Genomic DNA, 21437 nt, shown 5'->3' on the forward strand with positions numbered 1-21437 from the left:
ACATATATATAAAAAAGAGAATTTAAATAATAAGAAATGAATCGGTTTATATTTGGAAATTTATTTTAACATTGATCATTGAAATTTCAGCATATTAAACTTGATTCATAACTAAACTGGTGCCTTATTTAGGATTGTGAAAATGTGAGATTGTAATCTTACGGAACACATCAAATATGGAGCCAAGATTGGGAGACTGCATACAACACTGCATTCATAAAATAACACACGAAGAACGTTGAAACATATGCAAGAGGAAATTAACCACAATCAACCGATTCAATTTTCACCCAAAGAAGTTACGTTCGTAGCGCAATCCTGTCCGTCATGTAATTACGACACACTGGTATACTAAATTCATACTAACTCTCTGTGAAATCTTCCCGAAAAGAATAGCTGAGGGCTACTTTGATGATTGCACCACATGCTTCACGTGGTCAACTTGGTTTACACAAAGAGTGTAACTCCACAATAATTTTGATAATTAAAATAAATTAGATCGAAAAGCAATTTACAAAAGAAAATCCTCGAACTGGTTACTATAATCTTACTATTAACCTGATGGGTCAAACAATTGTATAAGCACGTGGTACTGGTCTCACAAAGTACACCCCACGTGGGTTGAACATAAAGAAAAGTTGCTATATTGAAACATATTGTCAAGACGAGACGTTATAATCTCACGCACATTAGCATTTAAGATTGATGATCTTAGTTAGAGTTACTGATCAACACGTGGTTCCACTTTACTCACAAAGTAGTGACAAAGCAACTACTGGAAGATATTCTGAACTTCACACTCGAAATATACTGCGTTGCAATTTAAGATAACATTAGATGTTTTAGAGCTAAACCTGAAATAAAGGTGATTAAATTTTCAGTTAGGCTGAACTTAAGAAATCCATTGTCCTACGGACTTAGCAGACACGCGCTTAGCCGGATATCTTACCACTTCAGACGCTCCCCGCGGACAGACAGACCTGCTGGGCTCCTACCGAGCGTGCTTCACAAATACAAACGGAAGTGACCAGGGAGGCAGCTCCCTATATCAACATGACAAGGGATGGACAGGACCATACTAAGAATAGAAATCTCTTTGCTTTTAGAAAGCGTAGCTACCTGTTCCGACGTTGGTCCTACTGTTCTCTAGCAGACAGGCTTGTCTGCTACCATCAAGCATGCAACTAGAAATACATTTGCTCATTCATTCTTTCACACAGAAGCGAAGGGGGATGCCAGTATCTTATCATATACAGTATCCGGCACCGGTAGCTGAGTGGTCAGCGTGACGGAATGTCAATCCTAAAGTCCCGGGTTCGATTCCCAGCTGCGTCGGAGATTTTCTCCGCTCAGGGACTGGGTGTTGTGTTGTCCTAATCATCATTTCATCCCCATCGACGCGCAGGTAGCCCAAGTGGCGTCAAATCGAAAGACCTGCACCAGGCGAACGGTCTACCCGACGGGAGGCCCTAGGCACACGGCATTTCATCATATACAGTATATAAAAGAAAGCGGATGTAGGTTCCGTATGAGACTGTGTGACATGAATTACATATAAACTGTGTTTTAAAGTGTAGTAGTGTGACAGATCGCTCTTGTTTATGTGGAAAAGTAATCCGTTTCACTGCTCAGTCTCCTCCCAGATAGTCAGAAACACCACAGTAAATTTAGAAGAGGAATTTATGCCGTAAATGACAACAGATTTAAGAAATTAACATGAAAGGAATCCAACAGAGACCTTTCAAAGTGTGAAGTCGTTCACACGAGTACTAAAACGAAACCACTACATTTCTGTTACACGATAAATGACACCAATCTGAAGGCCGCATGAATTAAATTAAGTGCTTAGGAATTACAGTAATGGATACTTTAAGTTAGAAAGATCTTATGGAGAATCTTGTATGGAGGGCGTACCAAAGTCGGCGATCCACTTTCACAACACTTAGAAGATGTAACAGATCTACCAAAGAAACTGCCTAAACTGCGCTTTTCCTTCCTCTTTTGGAATACTGCTGCGCGGAGTGTGCTCCGCATCACACAGGCATGATTCAGAACACCGACAGAAGACGAAAGAAGGGAAGCCCGTTTTGTACATTGGTTGGTTTATTTGGAAGAGGGGACCATAGGTACTATCTGATAAGAAACGAATGGGGAAGGAAGTCGGCCGTGTCCTTTCAAAGGAACCATCCCGGTATTTGCCTTAAGCGATTTAGAGGAATCACGGAAAACCTAAATCAGGATGGCCGGACGCGGGTTTCAACCGTCGTACTCCCGAATGCGAATCCAGTGTACTAACCACTGCGGCACATAGCTCGGTAGCTAGTTTTGTATTATCACGAAATATTTTAGTGCTTCTGATACGATACGCGAATGGCGGTTACAAACATTAAAACGAAGATTTTTTTTCATTGCTGCAGTATGTTCTCACTAAATTTCCACCAACTTCCTCTTTCCAACGTGAAAATATTTTGGCGTCTCCACATCGTACGATTTAAGTGTTCGTTTTTACCACGCACTGTTCGAGAGTAAAATGGTAAAGAAGTTGCTTAAAGTTGATTCGATGAACACTATGCCAGGCACTTGAGAGAGAACTGCAGAGGAGTCATGTAGATGTAGATGTAGAATCACCTCTTCTCACTTCCAGATTAATTTTCTTTTTCAGGTGTCGGGGATAAATTTTCTTTAAATTTTAAACACGTAAATTGTTCTCTCGTTTTATGTTTTGCGTTTTGTCATATCCTTTAATCAAATTCGACTCTTTGTCTTTTGCCGCCCGGTGTGGTCGCGCGGTTTGAGGCACCATGTCACGGATTACGCGACCAGTCCCACCGGAAGTTCGAGTAGTCCCTCGGGCATGGGCATGTGTGTTATACTTCGCATAAGTTGGTTTAAGTAGTGTGTAAGTCTAGGGACCGATTACCTCAGCAGTTTGCTCCCTTAGGAATTCACACACGCATTTTTTTCTTTGTCTTTTTGAAAGTAACGTCCTTTACGGAAGTAGAGAGAAAGTTCCGTTATCATTTGGAAACCAAAGCTACGTTCCAGCCCATTCTGGACATTATTCTGCCTCTGCCACCTTGAATCGTTAAATCTCAGTTAGCGATTCGATCGTCCAACTCCAGTAGGACATGGAATAAGGAATTAAGAAACTTAAATAAAAATGAAAATAGAAAACTTATAATTTCTTCCTTCTAGGAGGCTTTAGTGCTGTCTTGCCAACGTAAAATTTTTGCGTGTCAGACTCTATATGCCACCACCGGTCCGACGCACAATTGACACACTTTGCCTATATCGGCAGTGGGCTGCATGTGTCCGTTGCCAGTCCGACGTCTTTGCCGTGCGTAGTTGCCTACCCGTCGGCTGCAAGCGTATTCATACAGGAAGGCCGTAAATGACATGACACAGTGCTGTATAGAGACAGAATGTTTATACGCCGTTTGTTACAGGCTCCACCATGGGGCTCCAGCTACGCTACCGAACAATTCGCGCATCAGTAACGCAGCGGCACTGCTACCGAAGAAGGCCGTACGCTGTCTTCACATCACGTGAAGCAAGTGTACTTCCACTTATTGGGTACATAAGGTCAGGCACAACCACCAACAAGTCAGAATGAACGGTCCACATTCTTGGTGCAGTGTGTTCTTCAAATATACAAAGTGTCCATATGATCTATCATAATCTATTCCTGCCCCGTGTGGGGGAAGCCGCCAATACACATATAGCGAAGTTACAGCGCCTGCAGAATAAAGCGCTTCGGCGCAATTTCTACGTACCACAAAACTTCCCTCCACGAGACAGTGAATAAAACAACTGCACCTGCACAGTTTCACGAACATGCAGCGAAGCTGTATCAGTAGACACTGACGTTACCAAACGCAATCATACGAAGATTAGAACAGCGTAATGAAGCTACTGACCGATTGAAGCAGACCGTGGCCCTACGTGATAGGCAATAGGCCCATCTTAGTTCATTATTACTACCAATATCTCTCTAAGGTACCCGTGAAGAAACCAATATCCCTAGAAGTCCATGCTGCTTACCATGATAGATCAGATACGACGGGCAATACCTTCGGCTAATATACTGCATTCAAACTATCAATAGAAGCAACCTATTCAAAAGAAACCTTCGTTTTCGAGTTGTAGTTCTACTTACAGAACAGTACTGTGCAATTCAGTTGGCGTCGCAGTCTCCGAGACAAATTTAGGACACTTAACGCTGCTTCGCACCGTCGCCGAACTGTTACGCTACACCGCGCGGCGCAATTCCCCACGATACCACTCTACAGCGACATAGGATGATACTTATACAGAATCTGGCAATATCCTAGTGAAACTTGTTGTTCCATTTTCAGGTTTTCACAACGATCTTCCACTTGTTGCTTTTGGAAGAAAGGTCATCGTAAATTTCTGCAGTTAATTGTCATGTATCTCAACTTGGAATCATCTTTCAACACAGCAAGCAACAAATTTATAAAGTGTCGCATATGAAATTGCAAATTATGAGTATATGAAACGGACCAGTGGTTACATTACAAGTTCAACTGCAGTTAAACAAAACAAAAATTAAGATAGAACCTCTAGTAGCTTACACTTACAAATAATATGCAACTCTCACTCTCAACAGTCTTTTCGAGAAAGCCCTATCGAGTTTTGCCAATATCCTGGCTTCCTAAAACATGTCACTACCGGCACATTACACGAGGCAATTATGAGAATCTCTTCCGACGCAGTAGGAAATGATGGAGTGAGCATTGGCATGATTAAGAACGTCGTAGACACTATTACTCCAGTTATCACAGACATCTTCAACCTATCTCTTGTCAGTAGTACATATCCTACTGAGTGGAAGCAAAGCTTAATTCAACCTATACCCAAGACTGACAACCCTAAGTTGCCAGGTGACTACAGGCCGATCAGCATACTACCTGCAATATCTAAGGCCCTAGAATACATCGTCCATGAACAGCTGATGGATTACCTCAAAACTCATAACATCCATGACAACTATCAGTCAGGCTTTCGAAAGCACCATAGTACAGCAACTGCATTAATCAAAGTAACTGATGACATTAAACATGCTATGGACAGACGTGAAGCTACCATACTAACACTGTTTGACTGTAGCAAGGCTTTTGATACAGTAGACTTTGATATATCACTAATTAAAATGAAACAGCTGAATTTCTCAAACAGCCCAACACACTGGTTCGACAGCTACCTCAAAAACAGAAGTTAACAAGTCATTTGTGGGTCGTAAAAGTCATCATGGAAAAACGTGCGTTCTGGAGTTCCCCAAGGCTCCATCCTTGGTCCATTACTCTTCTCACTGTACATTAATGAGTTCAAAAATGGGTTCAAATGGCTCTGAGCACTATGGGACTTAACATCTGTGGTCATCGGGGGTCCCATAGAACTTATAACTACTTAAACATAACTAACCTAAGGACATCACACACATCCATGCCCGAGGTAGGATTCGAACCTGCGAACGTAGCGGTCACGCGCTTCCAGACTGAAGCGCCTAGAACCGCTCGGGCACCACGGCCGGCAACATTAATGATATTTCTTCAGTGATTCACTCCTGCAACTACCATCTATATGCCGACGACATCCAACTGTACATAAGTGCAAGCCCCAAGAACATTGCTGATGCAGTAGCGAGTATGAACGCAGATCATTGTTTCTCGATGGCCACAGAGCCTAGTTCTGAAACTAAACCCCAAGAAATCCCAGGCCATACTTATATCTCATCCAAAGTTAACCAGCCAGTACCTTCGCGAAACAGTTCCTCAAATACTCCTCAATGGTACCCAACTACCATACCAAAAAACAGTAAAAGCCCTTGGAATAATCTTGGATGAACACCTAAACTGGGAAGAACAAACAGTCACAGCTTGCCGGAAATCGCTCTCCTCCCTACATGCAATTCAAAAATTTAGAAAAATATTTCCAACCCATGTTAAACAAAAATTAGCCAAACACTAGTCTTGCCTAATCTTTACCACTGTGATGTAGTTCAACACGGCACAAATAGTGAAAATTCGAGATGCCTCGAGCTAGTGATGAATGCTTGCGTTAGATACATGTGCAATATACGGTTGTATGATCATTTCAGTCCTTCATACTCCCAGCTAGGTTGGATACGCCCACATAAGGCACGCGATCTCCACACGATGTGCTTACTTCATCGATTTCTTAGCCACTGGTGCCCCCAATACTTATCTTCTCACATTAAACACCTATCATCATTCCACAACAGCAGTACCAGATCGGATACTTCTAGCATCTTGGCTGTACCTTTACATAAAACAAAATCTATCTCCTTGTCATTCTCCATCTCAGCTCTATGAGTATGGAACGCGCTCCCCTGTGATCTGCATCTTATCCAGAACCACTCAACATTCAAGAGGGAACAAAACTTACGTATTAGGGACGGCATAGCCGCCATTGTTGTGCCCCTCTCATCTCTTTCTTTCTCCTCTCCATCATAGCTTCGAATTTTAACATTCTATTTCTCTTCCTCTAACCTATCTACCCCTTCTAAATCTCTTTCACCGCATTCTATCGTCTTATGTGTCTGCTCGATGTGAATAACGTTCAAGCTGCAAGAACATAACGAGAAAATTCCCAACTAGCAATAGGACTGATATTCATAAAAGAAAAATATGTTTACTTTCATATACGTAGTCATTATTATTATTATTATTATTATTATTATTATTATTGATTGTTATAATTATTTTTTGATTCTTATAATTATCATTGTACTACTGTTATAATCACCAGTTTTTTCTTTAACATTAATACTGTTACAACACGTTATATGTCCTTAATGTTCTGTAGAAACTGAAACTCGTTCAATCTGAGTATGCCTGGTTAGGTGTAAGAGAGGGCCTGAAGGCCCTAATCTTGCCAGGTAAAATAAATGCATAAATAAATAAATAAATAATTACCTTGCGTAACTTTAAAGGAAGTTTGTGGAACACGACTATCAAGTAAACACTCCATCTACCGCCTAGCAGAAGCCTGACGAGCAGTACGTGTTGGCAGTTTCGCACGCTGTCTGTACTAGATTATCCAAGCAGCACCATTCCGAGAGAGAGGTAAACTCATAAACATACTCTAACGAGTGCAGTTTATCGGTTATGCGATTCTTTAATACTTACAAGTAAAGATCATATCGTTAATTGCACAAATTATATTCACGTGTGAGAGATACCACACATTTGTTCAAACAACTGGCAAAAATTGGATCATTCAAAATCATAACAAACGAATTACGTGCATTAAACAACAAATTTCAATACTTATATAATGTTTCATACTCGTTACGCATATAAAACGGTAAGGGACTAATAACACCAAACAATTTTGACGTAATTATGAACAATATTAGAGAAGGGTAATAGAAAATTATCGTAGCTCACTAATAAAAGTGCCGGTCGCGGTGGTCTCGCGGTTAAGGCGCTCAGTCCGGAACCGCGCGACTGCTAGGGTCGCAGGTTCGAATCCTGCCTCGGGCATGGATGTGTGTGATGTCCTTAGGTTAGTTAGGTTTAAGTAGTTCTAAGTTCTAGGGGACTGATGACCACAGATGTTATGTCCCATTGTGCTCAGAGCCATTTGAACTGTGGTGTCACCGCCAGACACCACACTTGCTAGGTGGTAGCCTTTAAATCGGCCGCGGTCAATTAGTATACGCCGGACACGCGTGTCGCCACTGTCAGTGATAGCAGACCGAGCGCCACCACACGGCAGGTCTAGAGACACGTACTAGCACTTGCCCAGTTGTACAGCCGACTTTGCCAGAAAGGGTTCACTGACAACTACGCTCTCATTTGCCGAGACGATAGTTAGCATAGCCTTCAGCTACATTTGCTACGACCTAGCAACGCGCCGTATTCAATTGATATTGAGATTCTATTAATGTATCATCAAGAGCGATGTTCTACAAATGTGGATTAAAGTTAAGTATTCCAGAAGCTACGTACTTTTCTTTATAGCATTCATTACGTATGCTGTTTCAGACCTCACGCCAGCCTGCGTGAGTTTAAGCGCGTGCCTTTAGGCTTCCTCTCATTGTGTCTAGGCAGTCTTGTCTAGACACAACATGAACCATTTACTAATAAAAGTGATTACAAAAAATAGCAGTATTGTTGGAAGTGTGAAATAGTTAAATCAGAATTACGCTGTGTTAAAGACCCTACAATAACTTGGAATAAAAGATCAGTAAATTCCAGTGCTCAATGAAAGTTGTTTCGTCATCGAACAGACAAAACAATATGTGACTTATTATAGAAATGATTGTTAAGAAATTACGAACAATACAACAGAAATAGTAATTGTAATCACACATAATGGCCATTACTAACGAAGGCGATAGATTACAAGAAAAAATGCGCATTGTCACTGAGCTTGTCAAAGGGTTAAAAGTACCAAAGCGAAAAGTTTCAGTCGTATGTTGTTCAGAAAATTAGAATCGGACTGTTAAACTTTCCAAGGTGAGCTTAGGAGGGACATTACAAAAGTATAATGTGGTGATACATAACTCACTTAGAGTCGGGCACAAAATGCAGAGGAGCAGCATAATAACGAGAATAGAGTATCAGCACATGAAGACTAGAAAAGTTCAGTCTTGAAGTAGGGGTAGGTGCTCGACATGAATAAGGATAATTAAAAACACACTGAACAAATTGACTGAACAATTTACACTTACATGCCACTCCTTTATTTAAAGCTGTTGTCTCCAATTGAATCAAACATGATATCCCACAAGCGGTAAACCGTCTTCGATAGCCAACCTGTATGTTTACGTTTTTATCTGCGTCGTGTAGCGGCTCTGTCTGGACAGTCCAGTGTAAACAGCGTGCCAAACTGCCTTCACTCACTGCTCGCCGTTCTTCTGCCGGGCTGTTGGCGGAGTGGTGGTGAAAGGGTTCGTGATTGAGGCATTCTGTCCTGTAGTGACTTTTGCATCCATCATCTATCTATTTTTCGTCAAAATCCTCTTCAATGATAGTCCGTCACGATCACTCAACATACATTTTCATCCGCGATGTGACTTAGGAGATGATATTTTTCCGCTTTCCCTCTCCGTGGACGAAATATTCAATATAGTGCCTCCTGAAATACCAAACAATTCAGCTACCTTGTTTAAGGGAGAATCCACCATAAGAATGCCAACAGTTTTTCCACGTTGGAATTCACTTTGTTCCGACGTAATGCTCTCATGACAATACCGAACAATGTTCTGGCCACGCCAGACTCCCGCCGGCCGCTGTGGATGAGCGGTTCTAGGCACTTCAGTCTGGAACCGCGCGGCCGCTACGGTCGCAGGTTCGAATCCTGCCTCGGGCATGGAAGTGTGTGATTTCCTTAGGCTAGTTAGGTTTAAGTAGTTCTAAGTTCTAGGGGACTGATGACCTCAGATGTTAAGTCCCATAGTGCTCAGAGCCATTTTGAACCAGACACTCGCAACGTATTGAGGACCTTCCAAGTGCCAGTCGTTGTCAAATACAATAGCGCAGCCTGCAGGCTTGGCTAGCATTTGCACTTATGTTGAAACACGTATTTCTCTCAATGTGTCCAACATTAGTCCAATCCTTGAACTTTCCTTAATACGTCATGAGCCCTCGAAGGTATCAGGAGGCAATGAAGTCACTACCTGTGAGTAGTGGAGGTAATGGTTTCGCTCACAAGGATTGTGGTGTGGTGGTGGGGGTTAGAGGTAGGGCCTCAGGACCTGCCAACCAACTTAGCTCATATTTAGTAGGTCGTTTGGGTAGAACACGAATTGAAAGACTTTGATATTTTGGCTCAGCACCTAAAGGGTGTCGAAATGGTTGGCTGTCAGTCAGGCACCACTCAGATGAATGTGTGTAAGAGTTTCTCGGAAGTCCATTTGCAATGTGCTCAACAAAGGTGCGTGGATGAGATTTCAACACTGGGTATCGCGATTATTTCCCCCATCACGCAGACGTCAAAACGGGGGGTGAAATGTGTTACAGGGAGTGTCACGGCCTTCCCATCGTGTTACACGACTACAAGGGCACCGGCCAGAATTGTGGTGTAATTTGGGACCAATGTGAATTTATTAACCAACCTTACACCTCACATGATCTATGAGGTGTGGCCTTTTTCTTTGCATGTCTCGATACCTTGCTTCTGGTGTAGTGTAACGACGTAACTTTTGTATAAATGGTTTTCTTTTGATATATGACCATGTGCAGACTTCGTCACCTACGTCAGTTACAACACACTTCAAAATTATTTAAGTTCTTTTTAAATTGTCTCTAAATGGTTCTTGAACGAAACTGTAATTAAAACATCATCATTTGAGTCGTATGCGCAGAATTACGTCACTCAGTCCAATTGGTTTGCGTAAACTTTTTCAATTTAGATGTCGTTTGTTTCTCCTCAGAAATTATATTAATGCAAGTTATCTGACTTAACAAATATTAGAACCATATTGAATAAACTTTCAAGAATCACACTCGCAATGAACGCTGTCAAAAATTAATAATCTTGTCAAATAAATTACTTAACATAATTCTTCATAAATAAATTCTCGGAACACGTATTTAAACTTTTGTAGTATACCCTAGTTTATTATCTTCCTACATATAGACGTGAACCTGAGCCTTGACAAGATAGGACTGAACATTCACACATGATTAAACTTTCTATGACGTCATTGTTGTACAAAACATTAAAAAATCACAATTTTTCAATTTTTAGGAGCACGACGCAACAACTCGGTTTCAGGATCTTCTGTTGCTCTTTGTCTGTCGACCCGCGACGTATAGAGGCCAGCAATATTCTCTCTGGTCCCGGCAACGAAGATGCTGTCTCCGTTCGTTGGGCCGCCCTCTCCGTACATGAAACATAAAAAATAAGTACAAACTTTAGACAATTCACAACCATTACAAATATTACAAAAATACATAAACAAAAAACTAAATTAAACCTATATTCACCTGCAAACTGGGCTGACACTGGTGGAGGGGTGACGCTTCAATTTCGCGTCCCACTACACTGGAAGCGTCTCTGAGCCCGAGGTTAATGTCGCAGGGCACCACGCTTTTTACCAGTATAGAGGAATGCTGTGGGCCAAATTACAAACACACCACGCATTTAAGAAAATTACGTCAGAATGAGATTTTTACACTGCAGCGGAGTGTGCGCTGATATGAAACTTCTTGGCAGATTAAAACTGTGTGCCGGACCGAGACTCGAACTCGGGACCTTTGGCTTTCGCAGGTAAATGCTCTACCATCTGAGCTACGCAAGCACGACTCATTCCCTGTCCTCACAGCTTTACTTCTGCCAGTACCTCGTCTCCTACTTTCCAAACATTACAGAAGCTCTCCTGCGAACCTTGCAGAGCTAGCACTCCTGAAAGAAAGGATATTCCAGAGACATGGCTTAGCCACAGCCTGGGGGACGTTTTCAGAATGAGATTTTCACTTTGCAGCGGAGAGAGCTTCTGTAAAGTTTGGAAAGTAGGAGAGTGGGTACTGGCAGAAGTAAAGCTGTGAGGAGGGGGCATGAGTCGAGCTTGGGTAGCTCAGATGGTAGAGCACTTGCCCACGAAAGGCAAAGGTCCCGAGTTCAAGTCTCGGTCCCGCACACAGTTTTAATCTGCAAGGAATCACGTCATTTCTAAAAACTGATACTTTTTCGCCAATGTGTAATCATTAAAAGAAACTACACTCTCAGCGCTAATCTAGTGATTGGGAACCTAGTGAATCCACTTACATTGCAGTAACATAGGTCATTTCAAGGATTCGAAAAGAGACATGGTTTAAATTTAAAAATATATATTTTCGCAATTAATTTTGATGCCACCACGCATACAGTAACATTGCCTTAAATATCTGAACCGAAAGATAATCGTGAATTATATCGTGAGCTGTTATTGCATCTGTGCGGTTGTCGACAATCCGCTGGGTTTCGAGAAGCAGATTCCAATTCTGAAGCCCCGAAATAAACTTCTTAACTTGGCGGTAAAAATAAACGTCACAAGGCTGACACATATGCGAAATTTGGCGCTATTACTTCTACCATGCAAGTCAGCCCACCTTCGCCATCTGCCGCGTAAACATGCTCGTATGCAAGACAGTGTTAGTTTGTCCACCCCAGGAATGCAATATCAGACCAAAGGTTTTAGCAGCAATGTACAGTTTTAAAATGATCTCATTTAAATTGTCAAATTACCGGGTTTAGAACCAGTGACGTAAACATTTTGTAACAAGTCGGCTGAACGATTTACATATTATACAGCCTGAGCATCAAATTAGTCATTAGTACCTTGTAAGCACTGTATGGGGGAATTTTACAGTCGCTTTGATGCAGTTGTGAGACGGGTACGAATGCGTTACTAAATTTACACTATCAACTGCGACAAGGGTTCGTTTTCCTGCTTTTCGCGGTAACGCGCGTCGAATGCTCGTCCTCGTAGTATTTGAAACTGTTTCTTACAATGAGGAACAAAATTTTAATTGTACTTTCAACATTGCAGCACAGTTAGCAATCGTGATAATCTAATACATAAAAAACTAACAGCCTCGACTGCGGTAATGAAACCAATGTTTACCTAGGTTTTAGCCGAAATAATTGAGCCTTCTTCAGGAGATATATCTTAATCTATAATTTGTCTAAGAGGGCATAGTCTAGAAATAAAACTAAAACAGTCTGAATAGGGGTAGTCACATTTTAAAAATGCGGTACATAATTACTAAATCAACAACAAGATCTAACTTAAGCTCTGGCATGCGCCTCGTCTCCATGGACGCCGTGCGGTGGGCCTCTATGCCCTCTAACACAAATTATAGATCTACATATATCTTCTGAAGAAGGCTCAATTGTTTGGGCTGAAGGTTGGTTTCATTAGCGCAATCGAGGCTGATTGTTTCTCATATATTAAAACTTTAATTCATTGCTGATTCAAGTATTTTGAGATTCTTTATCGATTTATCAACGTTACCAGCCTTCCTAATCCTATGAATTGCGAAACGGAGAAATACAAATAAAACTGCATTTCTAGATCAATATGTATTTGCGTACGCCATATAAGGCGATAAAAAATGCTCAGATTTCAACCATCTGTTGATCTCGGCGGTTTTCATCTATGGCGCATCATGAACTTTACCTGTGGGGGTGATGAGCCAAAATGTATCAGATTATTTATTTTCTAGGCTGTACACAAGCGATCTGCCAGATACGAGTCGAATCAGGCCTTCTGCCTGCCTGTAAAAGGCTTATGTTGCCCTCACTTTTGTAAAATGCTCGCTTAAATGTTTGTGGCACAGGTTCGATTCCCGGCCCTGCCAAAATTGTGGTGTCACCGCCAGACACCACACTTGCTAGGTGGTAGCCTTTAAATCGGCCGCGGTCCGTTAGTATACGTCAAACCCGCGTGTCGCCACTATCAGTGATTGCAGACCGAGCGCCGCCACACGGCAGGTCTAGAGAGACTTCCTAGCACTGGCCCCAGTTGTACAGCCGACTTTGCTAGCGATGGTTCACTGACAAAATACGCTCTCATTTGCCGAGATGATAGTTTAGCATAGCCTTTAGCTACGTCAATTGCTACGACCTAGCACGGCGCCATTACCAGTTACTATTGATATTGTGAATCATGTACCGTCAAGAACGACGTTCATCATAAATGGATTAAAGTTAAGTATTCCACCACCTACGTCTGTTTTTCTAATTTCTAATTTCCTTGTCCTGTTCCAGACCTCACGCCAGCCTGCGTGAGCTAAAACGCGTGCATTTCGGCCTCCTCTAGTAACACGGTGTTGGCTCTCCTGCCAACCACAACAAAAATATTTCAACAAAGGTGCATGTTCCATGAAGATTTCCCTTAAACGAAAATTTCGTAAGGACGAAAAGGAATTTAATTCGTACTTGTTTAATTTAAAGAATTTTTACCTAAAGGATTAATAATTTAGAAATTAGATTTGCAATAAAAGCAGGATTTGGTGAGGTATGTGAAATTAGAAATAAGAAGACGTCCATTTACCGAAAAAATAGCTATTAAATATTTGTTAGCGTATATTTGATGAATTTTATATTTAAATTACGATGGAATTTGAAATGGACGAAACAAAATGGCGAAAAAAATTATTACCGAAACGAGATTGATGCAGCGACTGATTTTATTCCATCTCCATGTATTTTAAAATTCATAGAACTGTTATTAGGGCAGGCACCTTGGTTTAAAAATTTTTGTCGGCTTCTACTTGGCAGGCGAGCATTCTAGTACACTTCTACACAGCATGGCGAGAAGAATTAAACTTGTCTTAGCATATTAAAGATAGTTGGTAAATTTCAGAATCAGTTTTCTCGAGAATTTTTGAGGATTGCATAAAACTGTTCTGGAAAAGTAGTACTGAAGTTGTCAACTACAAGTACCATACACAATATTGAAAAAAAAAAGAAAAATAAAAAATCCGATTGCCGAGTAGTCCCATTGTCAGTATGCCAGCGTGTGTTTATTTGAGCCCGAAACGTTTACGGTAACTGCAAAATGAACACCAAAGCATGCGATCCGCCAGTCCACCTACACAGGTAACGGAGAATATTGAAATATCGCACATCTCATACTGGCCACTGTAATTTCCTGACTGTTCAGTCCTGTTCCTGGTGTTCTTTCCGTTGCTTTCTAGACATTATTTTTTTATGTCACTGTAACCCAAGGAAAATTTTAATGTTAGCCCGTAAGTATTGTTTGTACCTTTTCTACAATTCTGAAACATTTTTTCATCTCTATATTCTGTGTCCATGATATCGTGCTACATGTAGTATTAAATGGGGTTTGAACAAAGCTCGCCGTTTATTAATATATTCTTTCGACAGTCTCTTACAGTTTTAGATGATGTCAAGTGAGATGCACAGATTATGCTGAGGTGAAGAGACCTGCACTGATCAGACTGGTGACGATAATTAGGCATAAAGACCATTACCACAAACGATTCAGATGGCATAAAACCTGTTACACGTGTTTCTGTGAAAAGCTTCGTGATCTCTACGTTGAAAATATTCCAAATCGGTGGGATATGAAATCCAAGTGACTTCATTTGCATTATTCTATCGACTTACCAGGTGAGAAGTATAAATTATACTTGTACATTTTTTTACACTGCGCATGAAAAACAAGACACGCCGGACTGAAGAGTTTGTACAAGTCAGGTGTATAACTGTCTATCAAAAAGTGCCCGTATGAGGTCGTTACTGCAGTGTACATGCAACCCATCGCGACTCCGATGGAGTTACACAGGGTGATACAAAAAGGTACGGCCAAATTTTCAGGAAACCTTCCCCACACACAAAGAAAGAAAATATGTTATGTGGACATGTGTCCGGAAACGCTTACTTTTCATGTTAGAGCTCATTTTATTACTTCTCTTCAAATCACATTAATCATGGAATGGAAAGACACAGCAACAGAACGTACTAGCTCGACTTCAAACACTTTGTTACAGGAAATGTTCAAAATGTCCTCCGTTAGCGAGGATACATGCATCCACCCTCCGTCGCATGGAATCCCTGATGTGCTGATGCAGCCCTGGAGAATGGCGTATTGTATCACAGCCGTCCACAATACGAGCACGAAGAGTCTCTACATTTGGTGCCGGGGTTGCGTAGACAAGAGCTTTCAAATGCCCCCATAAATGAAAGTCAAGAGGGTTGAGGTCAGGAGAGCGTGGAGGCCATGGAATTGGTCCGCCTCTACTAATCCATCGGTCGCCGAATCTGTTGTTGCAGGAGCTCCATCGTGCATGAACCACATGTTGTGTCGTACTTGTGAAGGCACACGTTCTAGCAGCACAGGTAGATTATCCCGTATGAAATAATGATAACGTGCTCCATTGAGCGTAGGTGGAATAACATGGGGCCCAATCAAGACCTCACCAACAATGCCTGCCCAAAAGTTGATGACGTGAATGCACAACTGCGTGCGGATTCTCGACAGCCAACACATGTTGATTGTGAAAATTTACAATTTGACCACGTTGGAATAAAGCCTCATCCGCAAAGAGAACATTTGCACTGAAATGAGGATTGACACATTGTTGGATGAACCATTCGCAGAAGTGTACCCGTGGAGGCCAATCAGCTGCTGATAGTGGCTGCACACGCTGTACATGGTACGGAAACAATTGGTTCTCCCGTAGCACTGTCCATACAGTGACGTGGTCAACGTTACCTTGTACAGCAGCAACTTCTCTGACGCTGACATTGTGTTATCGTCAACTGCACGAAGATATGACTCGTCCATTGCAGGTGTCCTCGTCCTTCTAGGTCTACCCCAGTCGCGAGTCATAGGCTGGAATGTTCCGTGCTCCCTAAGACGCCGATCAATTGCTTCGAACGTCTTCCTGCCGGGACACCGTCGTTCTGGAAATCTGTCTCGATACAAACGTACCGCGCCACGGCTATTGCCCCGTGCTAATCCTTACATGAAATGGGCATCTGCCAACTCCGCATTTGTAAACATTTCACTGACTGCAAAACCATGTTCGTGATGAACACTAAGCTGTTGATGCTACGTACTGATGTGCTTGATGCTAGCACTGTAGAGCAATGAGTCGCATGTCAACACAAGCACCGAAGTCAACATTACCTTCCTTCAATTGGGCCAACTGGTGGTCAATCGAGGAAGTACAGTACATACTGACAAAACTAAAATGAGCTCTAACATGGAAATTAAGCGTTTCCGGACACATGTCCACATAACATCTTTCTTTATTTGTGTGTGAGGAAAGTTTCCAGAACGTTTGGCCGTACCTTTTTGTAACACCCTGTATAAACATTAGCGTATATGCAAAGGGTCAGTATGGGATTCTATTGGGATCTTTTTAATCGGCCCTCTTATAAAAAAAAAGAAATGTTGCATGAACTGTTATATCAGGGAGACAGTAGGCAAGAATTCGTTTAAATGTTATTACAAGTATTCCTCAAACACAAAAGTGTAGGCTTGGTTGGAAAGGACGTGGCTCATGCGGCAACTGAACGAGTGAACAGTCTCCATTTACTTTCAACCCACTGATATTGCCTAAGCTGGCTGCTCTCGCAATTTCCCAATTCATTTTTCTTAGGTGATATTCCGTTATAAAGGATTTTGTCAGTAATTAATTGTAGTACGAATATGAAAGTAGGAACTGATGAAATCAGTGTTATGAATAAACCCAGCGATAACTTTAAATCCTTTACCTTGTTTATACACAGGTATATATCTCAGCATGTGCAGTAACATATTACCCAGTGTTCCTATTTTAGTCCCTCGCATTGTATTGATGACATGGCCCAACGGAGTCGAAGTTGGGTTTCTGTATTTACTGTAGTCAGCGTACGTTTTTGTTCACTCGTGTTGTGGTGATGACATGATCCAACGGAATCCAAATAATAATTCTGTATTTACTGTAGTTTCGATAGCATAATCAATAAGGTCTTTTATTTTCATGAACCTAAATACCACATGAAAATTAACCTAAGATTTTTTCGAAAAAACAGTTTTTTAATACTTCCCTCTAATTGAAAATTATAACCATGTATGAAATTGTATCATTGCATAATATATTCTGTATAATAACTTGACAATATTTGTAAAGTGAATATTTTATGTGTATAAAATCCTCTGGTTATAAAATGTCAGCGATTATGTCTATGTTGCTTCAAGCCAGTTGTGGTGAAAAGGTCTCTCATGGAGTGAGCAGTTGTTATGGAGTTGGTGCGAGATGTGTCTATGGATAAGTTATTCTGAAGTTATGTACTAATGAATGGACTGTACTAGAAAGGAAAATGATTCGTGAAATTATACTGAAAAGTGAGATGAACGAATAAAATGAAGTGTCCAAATTGTCAAGCGCAGAATCCATACCGCTCACACATTATTGTTTTTAGCGAGCCATGATTTTCAACGAGACAGATTATCCACGACCAGCTGTAATAACCACATGACTATCTCGTTGTATTAATTATTTCAAACTTCCTTCTCGCTTAAAATTGCTGCAATGAATAAGTTACGGTATACTCAAAAAAGTGCTCATTAATATTCATTGATGATTTTAGTAGTAATAGGGTAGGTTGGTAATACACTGTAAAGCTAAACAACGGGCTAATAACTAGGTCCAAAAATACATAAGTAGTGAAACAGTTGGTAAAAGGAATATTTTCCTGCAATTATGTTTCACTACTCATGCAAAGTGCTGACAGTAAATAGAAAAAATATTTACTGAAGATATAACTGAGAACATCAAAAATCTGGACGGTCATTATGTGAGAAAAAATATTTTAGTTTCCAGCAGAATGTAGAAGTACGACCTTCGGTCTGGGTCCTACGTCTTCATTAGGGTAGTTTGGCCCGGACTGCGGCAGCGGCCAGCCATACTGTCTTCACAGTAAGACCCCTGGGATTCCGCATAACGAGCTGGGCCGCAGATACCGTAACGGTGATTTAAGTCACCCGCGAGAAACCCTTATGCCGTACAAACCTCCAGTCGCTTTGCTCAATAGCTGCGCATGCGCAGCAAAGTTTGCCATCTTGGCATTTTCAGAGAGCATACGGTTCCATTCGTTGCATCTATTTTACGGATGCCTGGTAGGGGCCTACATGCGTCTGTAAAAGAGACAAACTTTGACAGTCTATATTGGTTAACGGATAGAATAGACGCACAAACCCACTAATAGGTTGCCTATTTAACGTCTTCCAGGAGCAAAAAACTTTGACTACGAATAACCACTGATCGAGTATAAAAATATAAAATGCTGTAGTCATCTGCTCGTTAGACGTACACTATGTGATCAAAAGTATCCGGACAGTCCCAAAAACAAACGTTTTTCATATCGGGTGCAGTGTGTTGCCACCTACTGCCAGGTACTCCTTATCAGCGACCTGAGTAGTTATTAGACATCGTGAGAGAGCAAACTGATGCGATCCGCTGAACTCACGAACTTCGAACGTGATCAGGTGATTGGGTGTCACTTTTGTCATACGTCAGTACGCGAGATTTACACACACCTAAACATCCGTAGGGCCACTGTTTCCGAAGTGATAGTGGAGTGCAAACTTGATGGGACACGTACAGCACAAAAGCGTACAGGTCGAACTCGTCTGTTGACTGACAGAGACCGCCGACAGTCGAAGAGGGTCGTAATGTATAATTGGCGGACATCTATCCAGACCGTTATACAGGAATTCCCAACTGCATCAGGGCCTACTGCAAGTGCTATGACAGTTGCGGAGGAGGTGAGAAAACTTGGATTTCAAGGTCGGGTGGCTGCTCGTAAGCCACCATCATAGCGGTATATACCAAACGACGTCTGTATTGGTGTAAGGAACGTAAACATTGGACGATTTAACAGTGGAAAAACGTTGTGTGGAGTGATGAATCACGGTACACAATGGGGCGATCCTATGGCAGGGTGTGGGTATGACGAATGCCCGGTGAAAATCATCTGCCAGCGTGTGTAGTGCAAACAGTAAAATTCCGAGGCGGTGGTGTTATGGTGTGGCCGTGTTCCTCATGAAGGGGGCTTGCACCCCTTGTTGTTCTTCGTGGCACTATCACAGCACAGGCTTACATTGATGTTTTAAGCACTTTCTTGCTTCCCACTGTTGAAGAGCAATTCAGGGATGACGACTGCATCTTTCAACACGATCGAGCACCGGTTCATAATGCACGGCCTGTGGCTGAGTGGTTACAAGAAAATAACATCCCTGTAATCTACTGGCCCGCACAGAGTCCTGACCTGAATCCTGTAGAACACATTTGGGATGTTTTGGAACGCCGACATCGTGCCAGGCCTTACCGACCGACACCAATGCAACACTCCGTGAAGAATGGGCTACCATTCCCCAAGAAACCTTCCAGCACCTGATTGTACGTATGCTTGCGAGAGTGGAAGCTGTCATCAAGGCTAAGGGAGGGCCAACAGCATACTAAATTCCAGCATTACCGACGGAGGGCGCCACCAAGTCATTTTCAGCCAGATGTCTGGATACTTTTGAGCACACATTTAACGCTGTTTGTCTAGAGTTAAAGTTAGAAACTGTGCTGTGGGGCAGCGTAACTCACTCCTCGCAAATGATCCAGAATATATTCATCCAGTATTTCGGAACGACAGCTCCTAGCTACCGTATTTACGCGAATGTACTGCTCACTTTCTTTTAGCGTACACTTACTTTCCTACACTGGCCACACAAACCGCAGCCCGTGCTTGGCTTTCCAACCTTCCGCGCCTTCCTGTCAGCTGCATCCCCTTCACCCAACCTCAGTATCTGCGTGTCTCCCATGGTATTATCCTTCCACCTCTTTCTCGGCCGTTCTAATGGTCTCGTTCTTTCGGCTTCTCCATCCATCACTGCCTTCATTACAGTGTTCTCCCGTCTTCTCCTCAAACGTCTTTTAGTTTTCACCCTCGCTACGAGGTCATATGGTGTGTATGATTGTCTGTGTTCTCCGTTTTTCTTTATTCTCCACTGTTTACTTTCTTTTGTTGGTCCATGTATTTTTCTCAGTACTTTATTTTCAAAAGTGATGAGGTTCTTTATTTATTTGTCTGTGTCCATGTCTCGCTAGCAAAGCCCGCTACTGGTTTTATGATGGTCTGACATATTCTTACTTTTGCCTGCCTCTATAGAAACATACAGTTTATGATGTTATGTGTAGCTCCTAAACATCTCCCCCACCCCCCTCTCCCGGCTTGAATTCTCGTTACGATCTCTTGTTTAGTAAAGTTTTGTTGGTTGATGTGGCCACCTAGGCGTGTGAACGTGCCTGTCTCCTGTATTGCTAGGTTCGTGATTGTTAGATCGTTTGGTTCTGACTGAGCTTATATTCCTTTTATCATGAACATTGTTCTATTTTAATTTATACTTATACCTGCGTTCTTAGATTCTTCCATTACAGTTTCCATTTTCTCCAGGTCTTCCATGATCCTTCCTATCATTACAATATCATACGCGGCAGCCAGAATATTTGTATTTCTCCCTATTGTGACTCCTGCGGATTCTTGTGTTACTCTCCTCAGGGTGCTTTTGAGTGCCAAATTTTACCTTATGCAGTACTCAAATCTGGAGTCCACATAAGATTCGATGGCATATTAGATTCTAGAACAAACTTGAGTCTGTCATTTAACGACAATACAATCGAAATTTAGATATTGTTCCTTACGTCATAGTGCATTGTAGTTCTCAACTTCGTAACACTATTGCTGGCCTATTACTGCGTAGTGTGTTTGCATTAGGTGATCACAAAATGGAAGGAAAGCAGAGAAGAACATCATATGATGCTACTTTCAAGCTGTGCTGTAAAGTATCTTAACAGGAGAGTGGGACGAGTGTTCGCTGTAGCCGAGAGTAACATTAGCTTATCGAAAAAATAGATATTACCATTACTTGCAATATTGTTTGTAGAAAGAAATTC

The sequence above is a fragment of the Schistocerca serialis genome, chromosome 7 (genome assembly GCF_023864345.2).
Source record: "Schistocerca serialis cubense isolate TAMUIC-IGC-003099 chromosome 7, iqSchSeri2.2, whole genome shotgun sequence".
Lineage (NCBI taxonomy): Eukaryota > Metazoa > Arthropoda > Insecta > Orthoptera > Acrididae > Schistocerca > Schistocerca serialis.